This window comes from Phyllostomus discolor, chromosome 5, assembly GCF_004126475.2.
Source record: "Phyllostomus discolor isolate MPI-MPIP mPhyDis1 chromosome 5, mPhyDis1.pri.v3, whole genome shotgun sequence".
Classification (NCBI taxonomy): domain Eukaryota; kingdom Metazoa; phylum Chordata; class Mammalia; order Chiroptera; family Phyllostomidae; genus Phyllostomus; species Phyllostomus discolor.
Window position 1 is genome coordinate 166,801,459 of NC_040907.2, and position 6,347 is coordinate 166,807,805.

Here is a 6,347-nt window from a genome sequence, read left to right on the forward strand (position 1 = left end):
GATGCTGGCTAAATGCAACATAAACTCCAAAGGATCACAATATAACCTCCCACACAGAATCATTAGCTGCTAGGAGGAAGCACCTTGAATATCATTCTGAGAGGGCTTGGCTTGGAAGGGCTGCCTCCTGCTCACGTGCAGGGTCTCCCACCAAAAACACTCCGAGAGCCCTGACAGCCGAGCCCTGAGTGTATCCCAGCATCTGACCCAGTGTCGTGCTGGTAATATTTCCATTACGCACCTGAACATCTCTAATGAGACGGCTAACTATGGGGCTTCCATTGGGGACACACACATTTATCATTTGATTAGGAAGATTACCTGTTTTTAGGTGAAACATATATCCCCTAACAGGGACGGACAGTTACAAATAACCTGGGAAACTCTAGCTGACGCCCTGAACGTCGTGATTTAGGCTGAAAGAAAAAACTTTTCTGATCCCTGTCCTTTTGGGTTCCCCGGCACATTCTTCACGTTGCCTTGCCGTCGCCCCAGATAAGTGACCACCGTGGCTGTATCCCGTTTCCTCACGAGCTGAGATGGGAGGAAGAATGGTCGGGATGGAACAGGAAGAATCTAGGCTCCAGGGAGGAAAGGGAGGGGCCTGGGGCCTTTGCTCAGTGACCTTGCATCGGCCCCCCTCCCGTTTACATAGGATGGTTCTTGGGGGAGCCGCAGAGCTGGCCTCACGTCAGGCCCCTGCTGAAGCTGTCAGGTGGAAGACGGGCTCGAAGGAAGCCAAGTCCTTTCTCCCACAATGAAACAGAGGTCTGCCGCCTCCGGGAGGGTCCTTCCTTCCCTGGCGATTAAAGCGGCTCAGGTGGATTCTGACGCAAAAAAGAAAAGACACTCCCAATGACTATACATGGAAAGTTTTGAGCAAAAAAAAAAAAAAAAAGAGGTATTAGATTAGAACCTAAAGTATAAATAACCATGAGTCCAGAACTTCCACTTCTAGGAAAATGGGATAGACCTACTTTTCCCTGATGCTTCTACTATGTCCAGCTAAAAGCCTTAACCATCACGTGTAAAACACGTAAGTGGACTGAAAGGTAAAGGGAAGAAGGTAGACCTCGGTGTCCAAGGAATGACACTGCGTTTCCTGGGTTTCCTTTTTGCTGCGTATACCCCAGTCATGGAGTGACAGAGCCAGCAACCCAGAGATGCCAACACATGCACAGAAAAAAGGAAAAAAAAAAAAGCCTGCTCTCTCTAGCCAAAGGGCCAGAAAGACCAGCCTGGCAAGGCAGAACACCTTTAGCCAATAACCACTCCAGTTGCCACCAGTAAAACATGTGTCCCACCTCTACCCCCACCAGCAAAGACCAAGCGGAAGCCTAGATTTCCACCTTCTTGAAGCTGTAACAGGGTTTCCCCACCCCCCTACCCGGGTGGTATCAGATAAGACCAAGGAGGGGCTTGTATCCCACCCCTGCATGGTGGTAGTGAGCCCCTGCCCGCACCCCTGCAGTGTCCATGAGAACTACACAGGAGCCGGAACCCCTAACCAGCAGTAACCTGGAGCCCTCTGCCCGATCTGTCACCAAACACAAACTAGGAAGCCTGGACGTCTACCTCCACCGGGCAGTAACACGAGAGCACCACAACTTCCCCTGCTGAGGTGGGGTCCGAGAAACCCAGCTAAAACAAAGGCTTTAAACAAGATGAAGAGTCTCGTAGCATGATACAAAAATGCCCAGGTCTCAACCAAAAAGTACTCGTCATTACCAAGACCCAGGAAGAGTTCAAACCAAATTCAAAAGAGACAAGCAACAGATGTCAAGGCCAAGAGGACAGGAATGTTGGAGCTGTGTGACAAAGATGTAAAAGCAACCACCATAAAAATGCTTCAATGAGCAATTACAAATTGCACCTGAAGCTAGTGAAATGCTAGGGAGTCTCAGCAAAGAAATAGAATATATAAAGAAGAACCAGACATGTTGGAACTGAAATAAAAGCTCCGTGGATGGGCTCAATTGTCCAGTGGGATAGAATCAGTGAACTGCATGACGGAATAACAGAAATTACCCAGCCTGAACAACAGAAAGAAAATAGACTTAAAAAACAAAACAGAACAGAGCCTCAGGGACCTGTAGTACAAGAAGAGATCAGCATTCATGTCATCAGTATTCCACAGGAGAGGAGAAAGAGGGTGAGGCTGACAAGACACTCAAATAAATAATGGCTGAAAATTTCTCAGATTTAGCAAGAGATATAAACCTACCAAAATTTGAGAAGATGAGTAAACCCCAAATAGGATAAACCCAAAGAAATCCACATAGGCACACATCATAATTAAAATTGTCAAAACTAGCCCTGACGGGTGTGGTTCAGCTGGTTGGCGTCACCTAGTGAACTGAAGGGTTGCTGGTTCAACTACTGGTTGGGGCACCTGCCTGGGTTGCGGGTTCAGTCCCAGTCGGGGCACATACGAGAGGCAATCAGTCAATGTTTCTCTCTTACATTGGCGTTTCTCTCCCTCTCTATCTCCCTCCCTTCCCCGCTCTCTGAGAATAAAACAATGATTCAAAAGAAAAAAATGAATAAAATTGTAAAGACTGAAGACATAGAGAAAAGAGGCCAGTGGAAAATGATACCTTACTTTTAGGGGAAAACAATTAGAATAACCATGAGTTTCTCCTCAGAAACCATGGAGGCCAGCAGGAAGTAGCACATTTTTCAGTTGGTGAAAGAAAGAACTGTTAACCTAGAATCCCATACCCAGCAAATGTATCCTGTACGTTTGTAAACAGGACGTTTACAAACAGTACGTTTGTTTACATCTCCTGTAAAGATGTACTTCTAAATAAATCATAAAGAAAAGAGGAAGTCTCAAGGAAAATTAAAAAAGTAGATTGAGCTAATTGAAGATAAAAATACACTATCTCAAAAATTTGAGGACCTAGCTAAAGCAGTTTTAAGAGAGAAATGTATATGCTAAATACAGAGAAAACAGGAAAAGTCTCAAACCCATAATCTAAACTCCCACCTCTAGAACCTAGGAAAAAAGAGCAAAATAAACCCCAAACAAGAAGGATAAAGAAAATAATGAAGCCAGAAGTAGAAATAAATGAAATTGGGGGGAAAGAAAAAGAAAGAAAAGCAATAAACCAACAAAACAAAGAGCTGCTTCTTTGGAAAGATCAACCAAATTGACAAACCACTAGTGATACTCACAAATGGGGGAGACAAGAGAAAAGACACAAACTCCTGGTATGAGGAATGAAAGAGAGAATATTACTCGGACCCCACAGACATCAAAAGGATAAACAGGGGATGCTGCAGACACCTCCGCACACACAAACGTGACCACGTACATGAAATGGGCTGCTTCCTCAGAAAACCTAACTACCCTAGACCCAGATGGTTTCATTGGTGAATCCTACAACATGCTTAAAGAAAAGTGAACACGAATTCTACGCAATCTCTGCAGGAAAGCAGAAGAGGAGGGAACAATTCCCGGTTCACTCTGCGAAGCTGCTATTACGTCAATCCCAAAACCAGACAAAGACAACACAAAAAGAGGAAACTGCAGACCGCTATCCCTCGTGATACAGGTAGACACAAAAATTCCTAACAAAACACGAGCAAACAGAATTCAGCAACCCATAATCAGAATCCTGCCCCAAGGCCAGCTGAGGTTTATTGCGTGAGGCAGGGGACGCAAAATCAATCGGTGTAACCCATCCTATAACAGACTAAAAAAGAAGGAGCACACGATCATCTCAACTGATACCAAAAAATCACTTTGCCAAATGCAAAACGCATTTGTGTTAAAAACTCTCAGCAAAATTGGAATCGAGGGAACGTCCTCAATTTGATAAAGCGCATCCACGAAAACCTTCTATTTAACAGTGAAAGACTGATATTTTCTAAAACTGGGAACAAGGCAAGAATATCCACTCTTGCCACTCTTATTCAACATAGTGCTACATGGTCTAGCCAGGGCAATAAGCAAGAAAATGATACAAAATTCTTATAGATAGGAAAGGAAGAAATGAAACAGTCTCTATTTGCAGATGACGGGATTATTTACATAAAAAATTAAAAGGAATCTACAAAAACTCCTAGAACTAATAAATGATCTCAGCAAGGTTGTAGGACATGAGATAAACATACAAAAATCAATTCTTGTTAAGAATTTTTGTATTTCTAGATACTACCAATGAACATGTACACACTAAAATGAAAACTACAGTATCATTTTAAATTGCTCTCCCAATTACAATACTTAGGCATAAATCTAACAAAGTATGGACAGGACTACATGTTGAAAACTATAAAATGCTGATGAAAGAAATTAAAGAATTTCTAAATAAAAAAAAGAGACACAGCATGTTTGGACCGGAAGACCCAACACAAGAAAGGTATCAATTGTCCCAAAATTGATATGCAAGTAATTTAAGGCAATTACTTTCAAATCCCAGGAAAAAAAATTATAGATATAGACAAGGTTATTCTAAAGTTTGTATGGAAGAGCAGAGGAACTACGTGAGCTAAAACAAATCTGAAAAAGAATAAAGCTACTGTAATCAAGACTGTGTGGTACTGGTGGAAAGACAGACATGTAAATCAATAAACAAAATAGAGCCCTGGCTGGTGTGGCTCAGTGGATTGAGTGCCGGCCCTCGCACCAAAGGGGCACTGGTTCGATTCCCAGTCAGAGCCAGGGTTGTGGGCCAGGTCCCCAGTTAGGGGACACACGAGAGGCAACCACACATTGATATCTCTCTCCCTCTGTTTCTCCCTTCCTTCCCCTCTCTCTGAAAATAAATAAGTAAAATCTTCTAAAAGCAACAAAACAGAATAGAGAACCCTGAAACATACTCACACAAATATGTCCAACTGATTTTTGACAAAGGTGCAAAAGCAATTTGATGAAGGGACAATAGTCTTTTAAATAGACCATGCTAGACCAATCGTGCATCCATAGGCCAGAAAATGGACATCTAGTTAAGTCTCAAACCTTATATAAAAAATTAAATCAAAATGGATCATGGACTTAAATATAAAACATAAAACTGTAAGCCTTTGAGAAAACAGGAGAAAATTTTCAGGATCCAGGGCTATACAAACAGTTCTCGGATTTGATACCAAAAGCATGATCCATAAAAGGAAAAAACGCACAAGCTGGAGTTCACCAAAATTAAAAACTTTTGCTCTATAACAGACCCTGTTAAGAAGATAAAAGCACAAGGTACAGAGTGAAAGAAAATATTTGCAAAACACATATCCAACAAAGGACTGGTATCTAGAGTATAGCATGAACCAAAGGTAAAAGAGATAAATAATCTAATTTTAAAATGGCCACAAGACATGAGCAGGCATTTCGCCAAAGACAATGTGCAGTGACAAATAAGCACGTGAAAAGATGTGCATCAGTCATTACAGAAACATAAACTGAAAGTACCATGAGGTTTCTTGAGTGTGATACCAAAAGCACAAGCCACAAAAGGAAAAATAAGTAAATTAGGTTCCATCAAAGTCAAAAATGTCGTGCATCAAAGCATAACATCGAGAAAATGAACCCAGGCAGCATCTGGCTCCAAAGCCTGGGCAGTTCACCGCCATGCCGCCTGCCTCCCGGGAAAATGGAAAGGCGATCCACAGGATGGGAGAAAATATTTGCAACTCACATATCTGACAAGGGACTTTATCCAGAATATACTAAAACACTCTTATAACTCCATAAGAAAATAATTGCCCTGGCTGGTGTAGCTCAGTGGATTGAGCACGGGCTGCAAACCAAAGTGTCACAGGTTCGATTCCCAGTCAGGGCACATGCCTGGGTTGCAGGCCACGGTCCCCAGCAACCACACATTGATGTTTCTCTCTCTCTCTCTCCCTCCCTTGCCTCTCTAAAAATAAATAAAATCTTTAAAAAAAGAAAATAATTAACCCAACTTATAACTATGAGAGGATCAGAATAGACATTTCTCCAAAGACACACGAATGGCCAAGAAGCACGTTAGAAGACGCTCAACGTCATGAGACATCAGGAAAAGGCAAATCACAGCCACGACGAGACAGCACTTCACACCCCCTGCTCGGCAATTCTACCCCTGGTCACACACATCCCAGAGAAATTAAAAGCATATGTCCACACAAGAACTTGAACCTGAGTGTTTATAGCAGCGTTATTCATAAGAGCCAAAAAGTGGCACCAACAGAAATATCCATCAACTGATGGATGGATAAAATAAAATGTGGTCTGTCCCCACAATAGGATCCAACAGGCAATAAAAAGAAATTAAATGCTGATACATGCTACCGTGTAGATGAAATACGAAAACATCATGCTAAGGGAATGAAGCCCGCCTCCAAAGACTACATGTTATATGATCCCA